This window comes from Bos indicus, chromosome 13 (assembly GCF_029378745.1).
Source record: "Bos indicus isolate NIAB-ARS_2022 breed Sahiwal x Tharparkar chromosome 13, NIAB-ARS_B.indTharparkar_mat_pri_1.0, whole genome shotgun sequence".
Classification (NCBI taxonomy): Eukaryota; Metazoa; Chordata; class Mammalia; order Artiodactyla; family Bovidae; genus Bos; species Bos indicus.
The window spans coordinates 72,494,258-72,515,373 of NC_091772.1; the positions used below are offsets into that span (position 1 = coordinate 72,494,258).

Genomic DNA, 21,116 nt, shown 5'->3' on the forward strand with positions numbered 1-21,116 from the left:
GGTAGTGAGGGGACTTGAGGAGCTTTGGAGGTGCTGGTAAGTCTTCTGTCCTTTTTTGGGTGCTAGTTACACAAGTATTTTTATTTTGTGATGATTTGTCATTGAGTTGTCCACATAGGACTTCTGCACTTCCTATTTATACCCTATGTTTCAACAAAAAGGAAAAAGAATTATCAGGGTATTTGTATAGATGTCTCTATTTTTAGAGATGTGGTATGATGGAGAAGGGAACCTAGCCAGATTCGGTCATTCGTATCTTGTGTCAATCGTCTCACCAAGGTAGTGCCTTTTCCCACTGGGAGTGTGGAGGGACTGGCCCATTACAGCCTGAGCAATTTATTTAAGTTCCTGGGAGGGGCAGAATTCTTTTAGCCTCATAATGGATGATGAGCTGTGAAATTGCTCCAGGGCTACCCCAGGGGAAAAAGGGGTCTGGGCTTCCCTGGATCTGCCGTGCTCTGCTGGCCCCGACTTTCACTCCCATTTCTCCATGGGCAGAATTTTAGGAACTCTGAAAACACGAACATCGAAAAAAATGTGTGCTCGTGTGTCCTTGTGATGCTATGTTGTGGTGTCAGAAAATCTTGTTTATGGAATATTTAGAGATATCTGTGGAAAAGTGCCTCTGGGCACATGCACATACCAGCCACACACCCCAAGTACACGCCAACCCACCAACAGACACACCCACACCAACACACACACACACACACACACACATCTGCAGGCATTCATGCACAAGTACAAGCATATATGCACTTCACACTCACCCTGTCCTGCTTGCTGATACACAACCTTGCAAGCGCTAAGCATCATTCTGTGACTCGGGGCGAGTTACTCAACCTCTCAGTGCCTCAGTGTCCTCATTGAGATGGAGACAATAAGGGCACCCAGCTGGTGGCACTGTTGTGCGCAGTACACACACATATAGACACACACAAATGATACTTTTATTTGTAGATGGTTGCCTCCCTCCTAGACTGTTGGTTTCATGGGCGTGGGGACCTAGCACTTAGTAGGAGCTCAGTTAATATCTGGTGACATAGTGAGTGAATGAACAACTCTCACTAATGCCCTGGCACACATGCTAACTTTTGGCACATACACATACACATTTTTTAAATATGTATACATGTCTGCCTATACACCCATCCTCATGTGTTGACATATATAGGACATATACATGCACACACCCAAATAGCCATGTCCGGGCCCAGGAATCAGGAGAGTGGGTGTTTAGCTGCAGTTTTGAGACTCTGGACTGGAAGTCAGAGCAAAGGTTCTGTTCGTGGCTCCATGTTTATTACGTGGTCTTGGGTAAGTCTTCCCACCTCTCAGAGGTTAAGGATTCCAAGCTGGGATGTGACAGAACTGGCATTTGAACCATGGTCTATCTGGGTCAGAGTCTATGCTTTTAATACTAAGGCCTTGCTATCCACAGTGTGACCCATGGGCCAGGAGCATCCCCTGGAGCTTGTTGGAAATGTGGCATCCCAGGTCTCACCCTAACCTCCTACGTCAAAACCTGCATTTTATCAAGGTCCCCAGGTGGTTTCTGTGCTCAGTACAGATTGAGAGGCATAGCCTGGGGTACACTGTCTGCCTCAAACATTAAGGAGGGTCCACATTCAAGGGGCTTACCAGTTGGGTGGAGCACAGCCGTACGCCCACCTGAGGACTGCTGGAGAGGAGAGATCAGAGAATAAGGGAGGAGGCAGCCGGGAGCCGCCCATGGAGACAGAATCAACACAGGCCTTCAGCATCATTCCTGAGGGAGCCTGTCCCTCCTATTTATAAAGAGGCAGAATCCCACAGAGATTAAGAGCTAGACTTTTAAATATAAAGACAACATGTATTCATTATCTTACAGTTCTCGTGGGTCAGAAATCCAGGTGTGGCTTAGCTGAATGCCTCTGGCTCAAGATCTCTCATGAGACTTCAGTTGACGTGTTGATCAGGGCTGTGGTCTTATCTGGAGGCTCAACTGAAGGGAGATTTGCTCCCAAGCTCATCAGTGGTTGTTGGAAGGATTCAGACCCCCCTGAGCCAGACTTTCGAGTTGGAATCCTGGTCCTAACCCTTCGCAGCTTTGTGACTTTCAGCCAGTTTCAAATCTCAATGCCTCCCTTTCTTCCTCTGTGAAATGGATTATAATTGTAGGCCCTACCTCCTAGAGTTGTTGTGAAGATAAATAAATTCATGTATGAAAAGTCATAGGGCAGGGATGTGCTGAGTAAATGGTAAGTACTATATAGATGTTTTGCTGTTATTATTATTTGAACAAAGCTTCAGAGAAATGGAACAGCATAAGCTGGCTCACAGTAAACCTTAGGGGTCTGGATAAGCTCTGGGTTGCAGTCTCCTGATGGGACTTTGGGGGCACATTAGAGGGAGTATGGGGTCCAGGCTGTAGAAGGAGTCCTTGCTCCATTCTGTACAGAGCAGGCTTAGGGTGCTGGGCTCTGTCCTTGGTCCCACCACCTGGGAAGACAAAAGGGTACTGTGGTTGTTCTGAGAATGAGCAGGTGTCACCTGGCAGGACAATGACCTGAGCAGAGGGTCCAGCACACCCAGGGGCCTGGTGATACCACAGCTTGCAGTGTCTGGGACAGGAGTCCTTGGATGCCAGACAGGTACTGTATCCCTGCTCTGAAGGCAGGTAAGCCTCGAGAGGGTCTGAGCAGGGCAGTGTTCCTGGAGCAATGCAAACTGGGGGTCTTCCCTGCTTATCCTAGTATCACAGGCCCTCAGAGCACTCATGGAGACCAGTCTCTGAGGACTTCAGCACCTTCAGCCCCAAACAGCTGGTGTGGCACATTTTTAGGTGATGCTACTTAATGTAGTTTTCAAAAGGTAGAAATGGAAAGGAAAAAAAGCTGCAAATAGACATAATTTTTTCCCAGAAGCTCTTTTAACACAGAAACGACAGGAGAGCCTGCTCATCATTTTAAAATGCTTTTAAAATCAGCACCACTTCATGTCTCCCTGTGTACCTGCGAATCAGTGACACATACATGGATTGAATTTGGGTTTGAAAATCCATTGGTCCAACTCCCTCTTTTCACAGTTGGTATAATTGAGACCCAGAAGCAGCAGTGCCGGTGAGTTTCCTAAAGTTACACAGACTATGAAGGACAGAGCTGGAATTCAGACACTTTCACAGGAAGATGATTTCTAAGATGGGGACAGGGAACCAAGAGATGTCCATGGGTCAAGTTAGAATTACTTTGTGCTAAGCAGTGTCTCTAAGGAGAAGGCCACCTCAGATCTTTGCTCTAACTTCTTAGAACAGGGAAGATGGTGCTGAGCCAGCCCTCTGTACCATCAGTGGGCTGTTAGTAAATTCATTTATGTATTCATGCATTAAAAAATGTTTACTGAGTACCTACTGTGTGCCACACAGTGTCCTAGGAGCTGGAGACACAGCTGCAAACACAACAGTCCAAAACCCCTATTCTCATTCATTCGTTATTTCATTCAACAATATTTATTGAGGCCCTACCATATGCAAGGCACTGTTCTTGGCCCTTGGGATAATCAGTGACCAAACAGTGGAATTTATATGCTAGAGAAGGGAACAGGCAATTATTGTTGTTCAATTGCTAAGTCACGTCCAACTCTTTGCAACCTCATGGACTGCAGCACACCAGGCCACACTGTTCCTCACTGTTTCCCGGAATTTGCTCAAATTCATGTCCATTGAGTTGGTAATGCTATCTAATCATTTCATCCTCTGCCACCCGCTTCTCTTTCTTGCCTTCAGTCTTTCCCAGCATCAGGGTCTTTTTCAATGAGTTGACTCTTTGCATCACGTAGCCAAAGTATTAGAACTTCAGCTTTAGCAACAGTCCTTTCAATAAATGTTCAGGATCAGTTTTCTTTAGGATTGATCTCCTTGCAGTCCAAGGGACTCTCAACAGTCTTCTCCAGCACCACAATTCAAAAGTGTCAATTATTCGGCACTCAGCGTTTTTTATGGTCCCGCTCTTACATCTGTACATGACTTTGGAAAAACTGTGGCTTTGACTGAATGGACCTTTGTCGGCAAAGTGATGTCTCTGCTTTTTAATACACTGTCTAGGTTTGTCATAGCTTTCCTTCCAAGGAGCAAGAGGCTTTTAATTACATGGCTTTAGTCACCATCCACAGTGATTTTGGAGCCCAAGAAAATAAAATCTGTCACTGCTTCCACTTATTCCCCTTCTATTTGCCATGAAGTCATGGGACCAGATACCATGATCTTCGTTTTATGAATGTTGAGTTTCAAGCTAGCTTTTTCACTCTTCTCTTTCACCTGCATCAAGAGACTCTTGAGTTCCTCTTCACTTTCTGCCATTAGAGTGGTATCATCTGCATGTCTGAGGTTGTTGATATTTCTCCTGGCAATCTTGATACCAGCTTGTAATTCATCCAGCCTGGCATTTCACGATACACTCTGCATATAAGTTGAATAAGCAGCCTTTTATGTAGCCTTGTCATATTCCTTTCCCATTTCCATTTCCCAGTCCATTGTTCTATGTCCAGTTCTAACTATTGCTTCTTGACCCACGTACAGGTTTCTGGAACAGGCAATAAGTATCTTTAAAAAGTCAAGAATTTTGTGTGTTAGATGGTAAAAGTTCTAAGGAGAAGAAAAACCACCTCTAGGACAGGGGTCAGCAAACCATGGCCCATGGGCCGAATCTGGCCAACCACTTGTTGTTTGTGAATAAAGCTTTATTGGAACACAGCTATGTTCATTAGTTTCAATGCTGTCTTGACTACTTTCATGCTCCAGAAGCAGAGGTAAAATAGTTGTGACAGAGGCTATATGACCCACAAAGCCAAAAAGGTTTATTATTTCCACCTTCATAGAAAAAATTTTGCAGACCTCGCCTTTACAACATCCAAGGGAAAGTGTCAAAGAGGCAGTTGGGTATGTGATTGTAAAAAAAAAGTATGTTATTAAAATAAACCTCTACCAGTTATTAGAAAAGGGAGCCTGCTTATCTGTAAAATGGGATAATGATGGTGCCCAGGCCACACCCTGTCACTCAAAAGCTGTGACCCCCAAGTTACTCCCAGCCTTCCTACTTCAGTTCTCCTGGAATTGCTTTCTCCTAAAGAAGAAGGAAACCCTTCCACTAATTGCTTATTTTTCCAGAAGCATCCCCCACAAGTGGATCAGTCTGGAAAGCTGCCTGAACCTTAAAGTGACTCAGATAATTTCCTGAGCAAAAAACCTGCAGGGATTATCATGTTTGTTCCCAGATACAGTCTTAATAAACAAAACTCATGTCAAGTGGGACTGGTTGTCATTGTCTCATTATGACACCTCTGTCTGCTCCAACCTAAGCATTTCAGGGTCAGGACCACCAGAGGGAGAGTTTTCTGTGGTCTCCTCCATCCCCGTTGCCATGGCTCAGAGGTTCTGCCTGTAAATAAAGGCTTAAAAAGCTATTATATCCTCCTCCCCTCCCCGCTGCCACCAGAATCCACATTTAATTTTAACAATATGGCTTTTTCACTCCTGTTTCGCTTATATATGGCATCGGCTTTTATTTATTTATTTTTGAGAAGCATTTTAGCCCTGGAAAATGATAGCCCAACAAGAAGGCATTATTGTACTGATTTTCAGAAGGGTGGCAATACTCCAGATCTGATGGACTGTAAGACATGAATCAGAAAAATTCTATTAAACATCTCTGGGACGGAAGACACAGGGGTATTATCCAAGATGATTAATTTGACTCAGTCATTATGGACACAGACAAGCCTGACAAAATTGCATTTCATTCCCCACTGAATTCATAAAAGCACTGTACACATAGTAAGTTATGGCGCTGGGTGCCCTGATCCAGTTGACGGGGCGTTAGGTTGGGGAAAGATGCTGTTTTCCTTATTTTGAATACAGAGTCAGGAAACACTGAATTGAATGACAGTCCTCTATCTGAGATGTTCTTACAGGGTGTGGGTTTGATTTGTTAAGATGGTAGATGGCCATGTAATTTACTGTGCAAACCAGGACGATTTTAAGGTGAAAGAGGGCACTATTAAAAATTACCCCAGGACAAGAGGCATAAAGCAGGACAGTTCTGGGCTAATCAGGACTGATGTATGTGTTGGGACAGGCGTGAATAATGGTAGAGCATGTGTTGGCCCCAGTCAGTCTGGGCTTCTTCTCTTTGTTACCATAAATACTGCCTGTGTGACTTTGGATAAGTCATTTTTCCATGTTGAACCTCAGTTTCCAAAACAGAAAAGATACTAACCCTTGTATTGCTTACACCCTGAGTTTTCTGTTTGTTTGTTTGTTTGGCTTCCTTGCGCATGGGGGAGGGGACTGTGTTGACCTCTGGCCCTGTGTTTTCATCTTGTTTCCTTGTATAATTCTCTCTGCGGTGAGGTGGGGTTTGTTCATAGAGAAAGACACCCAGGAGTAGGTAGTTGCGATGAATTGCCAAAGGTCCTTCAGCAAGTAAGTGGCAGGACTGGAATTCCCCCAGCTCAGTGTAAGTCCGAAGCCAGCACTGTTTCTGTAAATTAAAAAAAAAAAAAATAGTACCCACTGATTGTACATTTCAAGAATCTTCAAGCTTTTGTGGAAAAAGTATTTCAAATACATGAAAGCATTTGGAGCTCCAAAGTCCGGTCTCAGCATAAGGTGTTTCTGTCAGTCTGGGTTTTTCAGCAGACTGGACTCCACAGGGTACAAGAAAGCAGAGGTCCACGCTTGTCCTTTCCTTCCCGGCTCATGGTCTTGGAAATTGCAGTGGGCAGGGGGTGGTCTGTTGCCTCTCCACCCACTCCCGTTTCCTGTGATGCTGCTGGAGGCTCCAGAGTTAGGACAGGGGAAGGCAGGATTAAGGAATAGGATCAGAACATCACACTCACTAGTCTTGTTGATATCCTCGCCTTTGTGCCTGCTGCTGTAGCAGACCCTCACACATGGCCTTTTTCCCTTGGGGCGCACTGAGCTGGGGATCCACTCTGCAGGTGGCATACCTGTTGACATACCTCCTGCTGCTAAGACACTCCGCCTGCCCTATCAGGCTGCTGTTCTGGGTGAACCTCTTTGGATACCTACAGCCAACCACGGTCCTTAGCTTTCATCTGCCCCCAGCAACTCATACATCCCGAACTTGCCACACCATGGACGTGCAGATCGCTCTCTGACTCTCCTTGCAGTCTCTTCTGGCGGCTCCAGCTCTCCTCTCATCTTCTAGAACCTCCTAGTCACAGAGCCTCTCGACTCTGGAGACACAATTTGAGTCCTCCTGAAAGCTCTTTCTCACCAGACTTCACCAGGGAATGAGGTGCCACCACCCCTTTTGTGTTGCACTCCAAGTCCTGACAGGTGACAGAGGTCTTTCTCACTTGGCTTGAAAGCGGGGGTTCAGGATGAGAGAAAAGCCAAATCACCCTCAACTCCTATAGATTCCTCTTCAGTGAATCTTCTGCCTTCCACAGCCCTGGGGTGGGCGATGGAAACTGGTAATCCAAATGTCAGCCAGACAATCTTCTGCTGCTGCTAAGTCGCTTCAGACGTGTCCGACTGTGCGACCCCATAGACAGCAGCCCACCAGGCTCCTCTGTCCATGGGATTCTCCAGGCAAGAACACTGGAGTGGGTTGCCATTTCCTCCTCCAATGCATGAAAGTGAAAAGTCAAAGTGAAGTCGCTCAGTCGTGTCCGACTCTTATCGACCCCATGGACTGCAGCCTACCAGGCTCCACCGTCCATGGGATTTTCCAGGCAGGAGTACTAGAGTGGGGTGCCATTGCCTTCTCCAAGACAACCTCCTAGTAAGCATTAATTGGATAAACCAATTAAATAATGAAAGGTATACTTCTCCAAGATACAATTGTTAATTTGCAAATACATAACAATGCTCTGAAATATATGAAGCCAAAAATGGACATACAGCAAGAAATTGATAAAATCACAATCATGGTGGAAATTTTTTGACCTACCTGTCTTAGAAACCAATGGATCAAAGAGAAAAAAAGAAAGCTAATAGTTATTTAGAAGATTTACACAACAGAATTAAGTTGAAAATAATAAACATTTATGAAAATTAGCCTTATACTCTGTTACAAAGGAATTCTCAACAATAACTTTCAAAGATTCTATGTATTTTTCATTTCTTTTGGGGCATCCTTTTTTTTTCTTGTCAATTTATTATTTTGTTAACCTCTTCAAAAAAAATTTCCTCCTCATATTTATATAAAATTTGTCTTCTGTAGTACTTTTTTAAGTCTTTCTTCTAATGACTTTTGGTTTATTTGTTTTTGTTTCTAGCTTCTTGAGTGCTGAATTCATCTATTTTGTCTTTCTTGTCTTCTAATAAATTCATTGAGGTAGGAAGTTATACATTTTTCATTGTCCACCTCTCACAGATTTGGTCAGGTGGTATTTTCATTGTCTGTAATTTCAGTTGTGATTTCCTATTTGACCCCAAATTTACTAGATTTGTGCTTAAAATGTCCAAGTATTTAAGAAGGTCTGTCTCCCTCCATGTTCTTCTGCTCCCTCTTTCTCTCTCTTCTTTCTTTGTTGTTAAAAACTAGATTAGTGCAAAAAAAAAAAAATCATAGAATGTGGCCCATGTCATCTCTACCTTTTGATAAGTTTGTAATTATCTGAGTAGTTAGTACATGGTCATGTTTTTTAAGTGTTCCATGCACATTTGAAAAGAATGTGTATTCTTTAAATTGAGACAAATCAAGAGAGGAAATTGTGTTATTCAAATCTTCTGTCCTTACTCATTTCTATCTGATCGATTTGTCAGTTTTTGAAGAAATGTGCTAGTGTCTCTTTATGTTTTGGGTTTGGTTAAATCCTCTTTGTACTTCTAACAGTTTGTCAACGTTGTATATCCCTGTGGTTTATCCGTCTACATAAAAGACTTTGTCTGTCATTTCTTCTTAGTGGATGTGTCATTTATCAACTTCAGTATTGCTCTTGGTCTCTTTAATGCTTTTTGCCCCCAAATTGTGCTTAACTTGTTATTAATTTTGCCACTTCTGCTTTTTATTTGCCTGATGTATCTGCTTAGTTTTAACCTTCTATGTAATTTTATCTTAGGCATGCCTGTTATAAATGTCATGTGCTGGATTCATTTATTTTAATCAAAATTTTAATTTTTTATATTTTAATAAAGGACTTAAAGTCATTTGTATTTATTGTGATTACTAGTAGTCTTAATACTCTCATTTTATGAAGGTTATAATATTTCATAATTCATTTCTATTTTCTTTTTCTTTTCACATTTTTGTTAGATTGATCAGGCTCTGCTTTCTTTTCCATTTGTTTTTATTTTTGTTCTTGTTCCTCTAATGGTGTGAAATTTCTGCTTTTATTTAAAATTATAATAAATCAATAATAAATGAATTCAGCAAAGTTTCAGGGTGTAAGATCAATATTCAAAGATCAGCTGTGTTTCCATATACCAGCAAAGAACAATTAAAAAAAAAAAAAACTAAGAAAACAGTTTCATATGTCACAGCATCCAAAATAATAAAATACTTAGAAATAAATTTAACCAAGGTGGTGAAAGACTTGAATGCTGAAAACTACAGAACACTGCTGAAAGAAATTAAAGAAGAGCTTAATAAATGGGGAAGACATCTTGTGTCTGTGAATCGGAAGTCTTAATTTTGGTAAGATTGCAGTACTATCCAGGCAACCTACATGTGCAATGCAATCCCTGTCAAGTTTTTTAGAAGAAATAGAAGAACTGATCCTCAAATACATAAGGAATTGAATCCTGAATTGCCATAGCAGTTTTACAAGAGAAGAGCAAAGTTGGATAACACTTCCCGGTTCCTACAAGAGCACCACAGTCAGAACAGCGTGCTCATAGTATTCAGTTCAGTTCAGTTCAGTGCAGTCACTCAGTTGTGTCCGACTCTTTGTGACCCCATGGACTTCAGCACACCAAGCTCCCTGTCAACACCAACTCCCAGAGCTTGCTCAAACCCATGTCCATCGAGTCGGTGATGCCATCGAACCATCTCATCCTCTTTCATCCCCTTCTCCTCCTGCTTTCAATCTTTCCCAGCATCAGAGTCTTTTCCAGTGAGTCAGTTCTTCACATCAGGGGGCCAAAGTATTGGAGCCTCAGCTTCAGCATCAATCCTTCCAATGAATATTCAGGACTGCTTTCCTTTAGGATGGACTGGTTGAATCTCCTTGCTTTCCAAGGGACTCTCAAGAGTCTTCTCCAACACCACAGTTCGAAAGCATCAATTCTTCAGCGCTCAGCTTCCTTTATGGTCCAACTCTCACATCCATACATGACCACTGGAAAAACCACAGCTTTGCCTAGATGGACCTTTGTTGGCAAAGTGATGTCTCTGCTTTTTAATATGCTGTCTGGGTTTGTCGTAGCTTTTCTTCCAAGGAAAAAGCATCTTTTCATTTCATGGCTGAAGTCATCATCTGCAGTGGTTGTAGTATAAGGTTGGACATATAGACCAATGGAATAGAAATAAGAGTCCAGAAATAAACCTCTACGGCTGTGGTCAGTTACAATTATTTTCATCAAGGATGCCAAGGCCAGTCAACAGAGAAAGAACAGTCTTGTCATCAAATAGTTTGGAACAACTGGATAACCGTGGGCAAAATAATGAAACTGGACTGTACTTCATGCTGTATACAGAAGTTATTTCAAAAGGGATCCATGACCCAAGTCTCAGGACTAAAGCCACAAAATTTTAAGGAAGTTTAAAGCCACAAAATCTTCTAAGGAAGAAAACATAGGGTAACTCTTCGTGACCTTGGATTTGGCTATGAATTCTTAGATAGGACATCAAAAGCATGAGCAACAAAAGAAAAACAATGAATTGGACTCCATGAAAACGAAAAAAATGCCTTTGTATCAAAGGGCATTATCAAATGAAAAAAAGGCCTACAGAATGGGAGAAAAATATTTTGCAAATCATATATCTGTTTTTAAGCTCTGTGCTTAGCTTTTAAGAATATTTCTTTATTTTTAAATGGAGGATAATTGCCTTTACAATTTTGTGGTAGTTTCTGCCATACATCAGCATGAATCAGCCATACTTAAAGGTATGTCCCCTCCCTCTTGAACCTTCCTCCAACTTTCCACCCCATGCAAATCGTATATCTTATAAGGGTCTGGTATGTAGGATATGTAAAGAACTCTTACAACACTACAATGAAAAGACAACCTAATTTAAAAATGAACAAAAAGTTCTAGACGTTTCCCCAAAGAAGATACGCAAATGGCCAAAAAACACATGGACAGATACTCAACATCACTAGTCATCAGGCAAGTACAAATCAAAACTACTCTAAGATACCACTTCATACTCACTAGGATGGCTCTAATAAAAACGGACTTTAAGTGTTGGTGGCAAGGATGTGGTGTAATTGGAACACTCATACATTGCTGGTAGAAATGTAAAATGTGCAGCCACAGTGGAAAAGTTTGAGTTCCTCAATAAGTTAAACATAGAATTATCACATGACTCAGCAATTCCACCCCTAGCTGTATACCCCAAAGAATTAAAAATAAGGACTCCGACAAATATATGTACACACTTGTTCATAGCAGCAGTTTTCCCAATAGCCAAAGGGTGGAAACAGCCCAGATCAGTGGACGAATGGATAAACAAAACTGAGTATATACATATAACGGAGTACTGTTCAGCCACACAAAATAACGAACTACTGATATATGTTACATTGTGGATAATGTAAATTATGCTCAAAAACATTATGCTAAATGAAAGAAGAACGTAAAATTGCATATTGTATGGTTCCACTTATATTAAACTATTCAGAATAGGTGAATCCACAGAGACAATACAGATCGGTGGTTTCCAGGGGTTGAGGCCAGGGGAGAAACTACTCAATAAGTATGGGGTTTTCTTTTGAGGATGATGAAAATATTTTGGAACCTGATAGAGGCAGTGATTGCAAAACGTTGTGAGTGAATATACTAAATGCCACACAAGTGTTAATTTTAAAAGAATTATCTTTTTGTTGTGTGAATTTCACCTCAATAAAATTTTTTAAATTCTAACAGAAGTATTTAAACTTATATTTTCCTTGCAATATAAATTACTAATCAATAGTTGTAATCTTAAGGGAAGGCATAGGTTCTAATGAAATCCTCTAGATTTTTAGTTTGTGATCATTATTAATTTTATAATTCTATCCTGTACCTTTTCTATTTTAGGAACCAATATAGTCACATTACATATTGAATACTATAGTCACCTTATGAACAGATATTTTGAATTAATATACATTGTAATTTTTCAGCTCACTACTCTTTCTAGAATCCTTTTCTTGATTTTTTTTTATCGTTCTCTGGGTTTGAACTTTGAATATTTGTTTCAGAAAGGGTTATTTAAAAGAATATATATATATATAGGCTTCCCAGGTGGCTCGGTGGTGAAGAATCTGCCTGCCAAAGCAGGAGAAAGAGGAAACTCAGGTTTGATCCCTGAGCCAGGCAGATCCCCTAGAGTAAGAAATGGCAACTCACTCCAGTATTCTCACCTGGAAAATTCCATGGACAGAGGAGCCTGGCAGGCTACAGTCCATGGGGCTGCAAAGAGTTGGACACAACTGAAGCGACTTAGAATGTACACACACACATATTTATTTTTTTACTTCCTATATTACAGCCATGTTAGTTCCTATGGCTAATTGATTCACTTGTCATTTTATTTTATTGTGGTAAGCAAATGAGTCTATTCTGATAGTTTCATGGAACATAAGCTTATCAGTGGAACAGGCTGTGGTCCATTGGATGTTGTTAGACTCCTTCCTCTCCATCACTTTCTCAAGGCCTAGGGCCCATCCCCCACCCTTGCTTGTTTGTCCCCCTACCTCAAGAAGTCATCAGCTTCCATGTTTAATTAAGCCTCTACCTCCTAGGAATTCCCTGAGAATGCTTAGCCTCCTGACCCAAGGGCAAGCCACAAAGGTTGTTTGGATCATTGCAGTAGTCTTCCTTTCCTGGAATTGGTGCGTGAAAAACCGGACAGTTTCCCGGATGCCCCTTCTACTTCATCTCTATTGCTTTGCTCTGAGTATGGTTGATTCAACTAACTCATTCTTTAGTTGATTTGGAAAGAAAAGCACAAAGGGAGGAACTGAGAAACAAGCTGATTCTGGCAGCTTCCTAACACGCCTCTGCATGGTAGACGTCATGTGTTGATAAACCCCTACTTCCTAGCCCTGCTGTTGGCTGCAGTGCCTCTTTCTCCCCACTCCCACCCACTCCCATAAAGGACACTTACAGATTCTCATCCGCCAGCTCTGAGAAGGGGGGAATGTTGGACTGATTCAAACAACTTGTGTCAGCCTTGGATCAGAGCCTAGAGTAAGCCTTCTCCTTAGAAGGGGAGACTCTTCATGGTCTGCCAGTCCGTTCATTTTCTTACCACTCTTTCTTCAGGCATTTGCTGAGCAGCTCATTTGTTCATTTATTCATTCATTTATCAAAGACTTTTTGAGCACTCATTACATGCCAGGCACTGTTGAAGAAACTGGGGATATAGCAGTGGACAAGACAGGTGAAAATCTCCTCCTCCATGAAGATATTCTAGTGGAGTAAGGTAATACATAATAAACATAATAAATCAATAAAATGTGTAGGATGTTAGAAAGCATTAAGTGATGTGTGCATGCTCAGTCATTCAGTCTGTCCAACTCTTTGTGACCCCAGGGATTGCAGCCCGCCAGGCTCCTCTGTCCATCAGATTTCCCAGGCAAGAATACTGGAGTGAGTTGCCATTTAGTAAGTGATAGAAACAAAGAAATTGTAGAACATGGCTGATGATTTGTGACTTTAAATTGAACAGTGAGGGTAGACCTCATTGAGAAGTGGATGTTTGAGTAGAGACCTTAGGGATGAAGGAATGAGTTGTGTGAATATTTAACAGGAGAATCTGCTAGAGAGAGGAAACAGTCAGTGCAAAGGTGCTGAGGCATAGCCATACCTAGTGTGGCCAGACTGGCGCAAAGAAGGAACACTTTGCGCCAGTGTTCCTGAGGTGACGTCAGGAAGGTGAAAGGGATGTAGGTGGGAGTGGGGGAGCTGGGCCATGTAGCCATTATAAGATCCTTGTTCTTTTTTATTGAATGAACAATTCTTTAAATTCTGCAGTGCTGGACTTTCCTGGTGGCCTCGTGGTTAAGAATCCACCTTCCAGTATGGGGAACATAGGTTCAATCGAGGATTGGGAAACTGAGATCTCACGTGCTACAAGAAAGCTTGTGCCTCAACTAAGACCCAATGCAGCCATAAATAAATATAAAAAGACTTCTACAGTGCTTTACAGTTTTCAAAAGTTTCATATGAAACACACATGGTTTCATATCATCCCATAATAACCCTTTTCCCCTCCTACTCTGTACTCCCCCTTCCCACTTCCCTCTCCCACTGGTAACCGCTACTTTCTTACCTGTATTTTTGTGTCTGCTCCTTTTTTTTTTTCTATTTTCACTTTTGTTTTGCTATAATTTGTTGTATTTTTTAGATTCCACGTGTCAGTGATATCATACGGTCTATGTCTTTTTATGTCTGGCTTATTTCACTTAATATAATGCCCTCCAGCTCCATTCATGTTGCTGCAGATGGTAAAATTTCATTCTTTTTATGGCTGAGTAGCCTTCCAGTGTGTGTGTGTGTGTGTGTCTGTATGCTATGTCTTCTTTATCCATTCATCTGTTGATGGACCCTTAAGTTGCTTCCATACCTTGGCAATTGTAAATAATGCCACTGTTAGCACTGGGGTGCATGTATCTTTTTGAATTAGTAATTTTGGTTTTTTCTAGATTATAACCAGGAATGGAATTGCTGAGGACTCTGTTATTGAGTAAGAAGGGCACTCCTGGAGGGTGGTGAGCAGAGGAATTATATGAACTTACATTTTGACATGTAATTCTGGCCTCTGAGTGAGAACAGACCATAGCAAGAGCAGAGGCAGGCAAGCCAGGTAGGAAGCTACTGCAGTCCTCCAGGATAAAGAGGATGGTGGCTGGGACAGTAGTGGTTCCATATGTCTCTGTTCTGAAGGTGGGGCCGTTAGCATTTCCTGACAGATTTGGTGTTGGATATGAGAGAAAGAAAGTAGTCAAAGGACAGCTCCAAGGCATTTGGCCTGAGCAACTGCAAGGTTGGACTTGCCATTAGCTAAGGAAGAGAAAACCATGAATTGACAGGTTCTCTTCTAGATGCGTTAAATTTGAGATGTCCATTAAAAGGCAAACAAAGGTGTCAAATAACAGTGGGGTCCATGAATCTGGTTCAGGAGAGAGTTCTGAGCTGGACACATAAGCTGGGGAGTCAGCAGAACATAGATGGTATTTAAATCCAGGAGACTGGATGAAATGCTCAAAGACTGAGTGTGTTTAGAGGAGAGGTCTGGGATCTGAGCTCTGTGACATCATTAATAGGTTGAGGGAAAGAATGGGAACCAGCAAAGGGCATGGAGAAGAAATGGCTTGTGATTTAGGAAGATCAACATCTGTGATGTCCTAGAAATATTTGAAGAAATTTATTCCCAGGTATGTCAAATGCTGCTGAGAAGGTCAAGGGGGACGAGAGGGCAGTGAGATCTGACCATTGGACTTAGTAACATGGAGGTTACTGGAGACCTTGACAAACAGTTTTGGTGGATGGTGGGATGAAAATGTGATTGGAGTGGGTTTGAGAGAGGATGGGTGGATAGGAAAAGATAGCTCTTCCCAGAAGTTTCCTTGTAAGGTTTTGCTAATATTTTTAGCTTCTATAGCTTTTACAACTTGGCATCTCTTTCTGTATTCTCATGAAGACACTGGTGCTAAAGAGCAACTTAGGCATCACTGAGGCCCATCTCTTACTTAGAGGAAGTGAGGAACTTGAGTCTTGAAGAGGTCTCTGACCCAGTGTGGGAAAATGATGGATTCAGAGTCACAAGACCTGGGCTTCAATCCCAACCCAGAATTACTTGTGACACCTTCATTCGCTGAACTTCATCATCTTCATCCACAGAATGGAGAGAACAGTCACTTCTTTGCAGAACTCATGAGTTAAATGGAGAGTGAGTGTGGAAATGCCGGGTCCAGCGACTGACAGACAGTATGAATCCATAGGAGGCTGGGCTGGTATTCAGGTGTCATACATTTAGGATTTAATTGCATTCAGAGGAGGCATGTACATGTTTGCGTGTGTAGTTATTTTTAAGTGTGCTAATTGCCTCTTTAAATGAATTGTCATAATTGTGTGATTCCAATATTTTGATACAACATATGCTTAGTTTTGCAAAAGGCTTCTGGTCCTTTGGGCTGGTTCCAGTGTGTTAAGGTTTTGGTTTTTAAACGAAAGGTGTGGACTCCAGCAGTCATTTGGCTTTCACTGTCGTGTGCCTTGTGACAGCACCTGTTGTGTGTGCAGGGAGTAGAGAGGAAGTCAGCCGTCCACAGACGTGAATAGAGGCTGACTGAGGGACTTCCGGTCTGTTGGGAGGGACAGATGTGGAAATACCCAGATGAAGTCTAAACCCAAAGCCTGGTGCATCACCCTCTTACATGTGCTCACTCATCACATTCTAATTGAGCACCTACTGTGTGCCAGGCACTGGTGACACAACAGCCTTAACCCCTGGCCTGGGGTCTGGAGGAGGGGACACAAACTGAAAGTGAGGAATGAGTCACAAATCGTTGCAGGTGTTAAGAAGGCACGGAGAGTGCATGTGAGGCTGCGGAAGGGAATCTTGACCCAGTGTGGGAAAGGATGGTTGGATGGCATCACCAATTCAATGGACATGAGTTTGAGCTACTCTGGGAGATGGTGAAGGAAAGGGAAGCCTGCCGAGCTGCAGTCCACGGGGTGCCAAAGAGTTTGGACATGACTGAGTGAACAATAACAACAATAGCTGTGGTTATCATGGCTGGACCAAAATTTGTTTTTTAGTGCTTACACTCTCAGTTTGGCCATGAAATGGCACAGCCTCTAATGATTATTAGGACCCAGAGTCCCAGGATCCATGCCACAGACTAGAAAACATTGCCTTCCTTTGCAGACAGTGGAGGGAGTGAGACCTTTTTCTAACTGTGTGACTTTGGCAAGTAAATTCCCTTCTCTGTACCTTAGTTTCTGTATCTGTAAAATGGGCATATAATAACAGAACCTCCTTCATAAAGAGGTTGTAAGAATTCAGTACATTAATCATCTGTAAAATGTTTATAACTAGCATATTTAATGTACAGTAAATGTTATTTATTTATATTTCCTAATTGAAAAAATGCTCAAGGAAGTTGTTTTCAGAAGAACTGATGCCTACCAGGACATGGTTTCCACTTATATGTCAAGCTTGATCAGGAGAAACTGGATCTTCCCTGGGTCCCCTCCCCTGTCCTTCTGTTACTACTGGGTACCAGCTGTGGGACTCCCATCGAGTTGAATTGAAATCTCATCGATTTGATTGAATAGCCAATGTATATCATTAGCCATGGAACTTAAGAGGTGGATGAGCCCATCCCCTGTCCCTCTTAGTGCAAGAGTGAGGACTGAGCCCAGAGAGAGGCGATGACAACCTCAGATCGTGCAGGAAGAGAGATGTAACTTTAGGTGTATGCATATAGAGCAGCTAGGCGGAGGTTGGTCCCCAAACATGTGAGCTTGGCCCAGCACTTGGAAGCAACTTCAGATGGTAGGGAAGAGCCAGATCTTGGTGTGGGAAGACTGAGTCCTATTCTGTAGGGCTGCCAGTGCCCTTTCCCCCAACAGGGTCACTGCTTCCTGGACTGCTATTTGCCTAAAATATGAAATAATCTCACAACATCCATGCAGAGGGAGCCAATGAGCAAGAGCTGGCTTGGGGTCTGGGTCTAAGGGCTGGGCATGAATGTGGCAAGGCACTATCTTCTCAGAGCATGTTTCTGTGAATATCAAGGACAGTCTGGCTTCTCAGGTGGCTCAGTGGTAAAGAATCCGCCTGCCAATGCAGGAGGCACAGGAGAGACAGATTCAATCCCTGGGTTGGGAAGATCCCCTTGAGAGGGAAATGGCAACCCACTGTAGTACTCTGGCCTGAAAAATTCTATGGACAAAGGAGCCTGGCAGGCTACAATCCATGGGGTTGCAAAGAATCAGACATGACTGAGCATGCATGCACGCTCCTCAAAGACCAGTCTAGGGCTCTTCCCCACAAGTTGTGGTGAGGTTCAAACCACAGGCACCCAAGGAGAAAGGTGTTGACACCAAGCAGGGGTTTTAGAGACCGTGTGGTCCCCACTCCAACCATTGCTGTTGTTGTTCAATTGCCCAGTCGTGTCTGACTCTTTGTGACCCCATGGACTGCAGCAGGCCATGCCTCCCTGTCCCTCACCATGTCCTGGAGTTTGCCTAACTTCATGTCCATTGCATCAGTGATGCCATGCAGCCATCTCATCCTCAGATGCCCTCTTCTCCTTCTGCCCTCAATCTTTCCCAGCATCAGAGAGTTTTCCAATGAGTTGTCTGTTCGCATCAGATGGCCAGAATACTGGCGCTTCAGCTTCAGTATCAGTCCTTCTAGTGAATATTCAGGGTTGATCTCCCTTAAGGTTGACTGGTTTGATCTTCTTGCTATCCAAGGGATTTTCAGGAGTCTTCTGCAGCACAACGGTTCAAAGGCATCAATTCTTTGGCATTCTGCTTTCTTTATGGTCCAGCTCTCATAACCATATGTGACCAGAGGGAAGACCATAGCCTTGACTATATGGATCTTTGTCGGCAGAGTAATATCTCTGCTTTTCAACACACTGTCTAGATTTGTCATCACTTTCCTGCCAAGAAGTAATCGTCTTCTGATCTCATGGCTGCAGTCACCATCCACAGTGATTTTGGAGCCCAAGTAGAGGAAATCTGTCATTATTTCCACCTTTTCCCTTCTATTTGCCATGGTGGCTCAGACGGTAAAGCGTCTGCCTGCAATGCGGGAGACCTGGGTTCGATTCCTAGGTTGGGAAGGTCCCCTGGAGAAGGAAATGGCAATCCAATCCAGCACTCTTGCCTGGAAAATCCCATGGACGGAGGACCCTGATAGGCTACACCTCATGGGGTCGCAAAGAGTCGGACACGACTGAGCGACTTCACTTCACTTCAACAGGGGCGGATGCCATGATCTTAGTTTTTTTAATATTTAGTCTTAAGCCAGCTCTTTCACTCTCCTCCTTCTCCCTCATCAAGAGGCTCTTTAGTTTCTCTTTGCTTTCTGCCATAAGAATAGTATTATCTGCGTATCTGATGTTGTTGATGTTTCTCCTGCCTATCTTGATTCCAGCTTGTAACTCATCCAGCCCGGCATTTCTCATGATGTTCTCAGCATATAGGTTAAACAAACAGGGTGACAGCAGACAGCTCTGTCGTACCCTTTCTCGATCTTAAACCAATCAATTGTTCCATACAGGGTTCTAACTATTGCTTCTTTACCTGCATACAGGTTTCTTGGGAGACAGGTAAGATGATCTGGTATTCCCATCTCTCTAAGAGCTTTCCACAGTTTGTCATGATCCACACAATCAAAGGCTTTAGTGTCGTTGATGAAACAGAGATAGATATTTTTCTGAAATTCCCTTGCTTTCTTTATAATCCAGCAAATGTTAGCAATTTGATCTCTAGTTCCTCTTCCTTTTCTAAACCCAGCTTGGACATCCAGAAGTTCTTGGTTTGCATAATGGTATAGCCCAGCATGCAAGATTTTAAGCATGACCTTACTAGCGTGGGAGATGAGTGTGATTGTCCAATGCACTCAGTACCAATTTGGTACTGCCTTTCTTGGGAATTGGGGTGAGGGCTGACCTTTTCTAGTCCTGTGGCCACTGCTGAGTCTTCCAGATTTGCTGACATAATTAATGCAAAACCTTGATGGCATCATCCTTTAGGGATCTGAATAGTTCTACTGGAATTCCATTGCATCCACTAGCTTTATTAACAGCAGTGCTTCTTAAGGCCCATTTGACTTTGCACTCCAGAGTGTCTGGCTCTGGGTGACTACCCACACCATTGTAGTAATCCGGTTCATTAAGATCTTTTTTATACAGTTCTTCCGTGTATTCTTTCCATCTCATCTTGATCTCTTCAGTGTCCACTAGGTCTCTACCATTTTTATCCTTTATTGTGCCTGTCTTTTGGCAGAATCCTCCCTTGATGTTTCCAATTTTCCTGGAGAAATCTCGAGTCTTTGCCCTTTTGTTGTTTTCTTCTATTATTAAGCACTGTTCATTGAAGAAGCCCTTTTTGTCTCTTCTAGATTTTCTTTGAAATTCTGCATTTAATTGGATTTATCTTTCCCTCTCTCCCTTGCTTTTCACTTCTCTTCATTCTTCCACTATTTGTAATACTTCCTCAGATAACCCCTTTGTCTTCCTGCTTTTCTTTTTCTTTGGGATGGTTTTGTTTACCGTCTCCTGTACAATATTATGGACCTCTGTCCACAGTTCTTCAGGCACACTGTCAACTAGATCTAGTCCCTTGAATCTATTTGTTACCTCTACTGCGAATTCATCTGGGATTTGATTTAAGTCATACCTGGCTGGCCTAGTATTTTTCCCTGATTTTCTTTAGTTTAAGCCTGAATTTTGCTATGAGAAGCTGATGATCTAATCCACAGTCAGCTCCAGGTCTTGTTTTTGCTGACTATACAGCTTCTCCATCTTCGACTAAAAAGAATGGCACTGAAACATGTATAATATCATATATGAAACGAATCACCAGTCCAGGTTCAATGCAGGATACAGGATACTTGGGGCTGGTACACTGGGATGACCCAGAGGGATGCTACGGGGAGGGAGGTGGAAAGGGGGTTCAGGATGGGGAACACGTGTACACCCGTGGCGGATTTATGTTGATGTATGGCAAAACCAATACAATATTGTGAAGTAATTAGCCTCCAATTAAAATAAATAAATTTATATAAAAAAAGAATGTAATAAATTTGACTTTGATACTGACCATTTGGTGATGAACATGTATATCATCTCTTGTGCTGTTGAAAAAGGGTATTTGCTATGACTAGTGCATTTTCTTGGCAGAATTCCAAGAATTTGGAATTCTAATTCCAAGAAGATGACTAATTCCAAGTTAGTCTCCTGCCATAACTCCACTCAAATCCTACCCATCCCATCCC

At 42.5% G+C, this 21,116-nt stretch overlaps 1 protein-coding gene across 5 annotated transcripts in view; it reads left to right on the forward strand.

The window, feature by feature from the left end:
- The window catches only part of TOX2 (TOX high mobility group box family member 2), a 158,812-nt gene that overhangs the window by 80,066 nt on the left and 57,630 nt on the right, over window positions 1–21,116 (forward strand). The window lies entirely within an intron of this gene.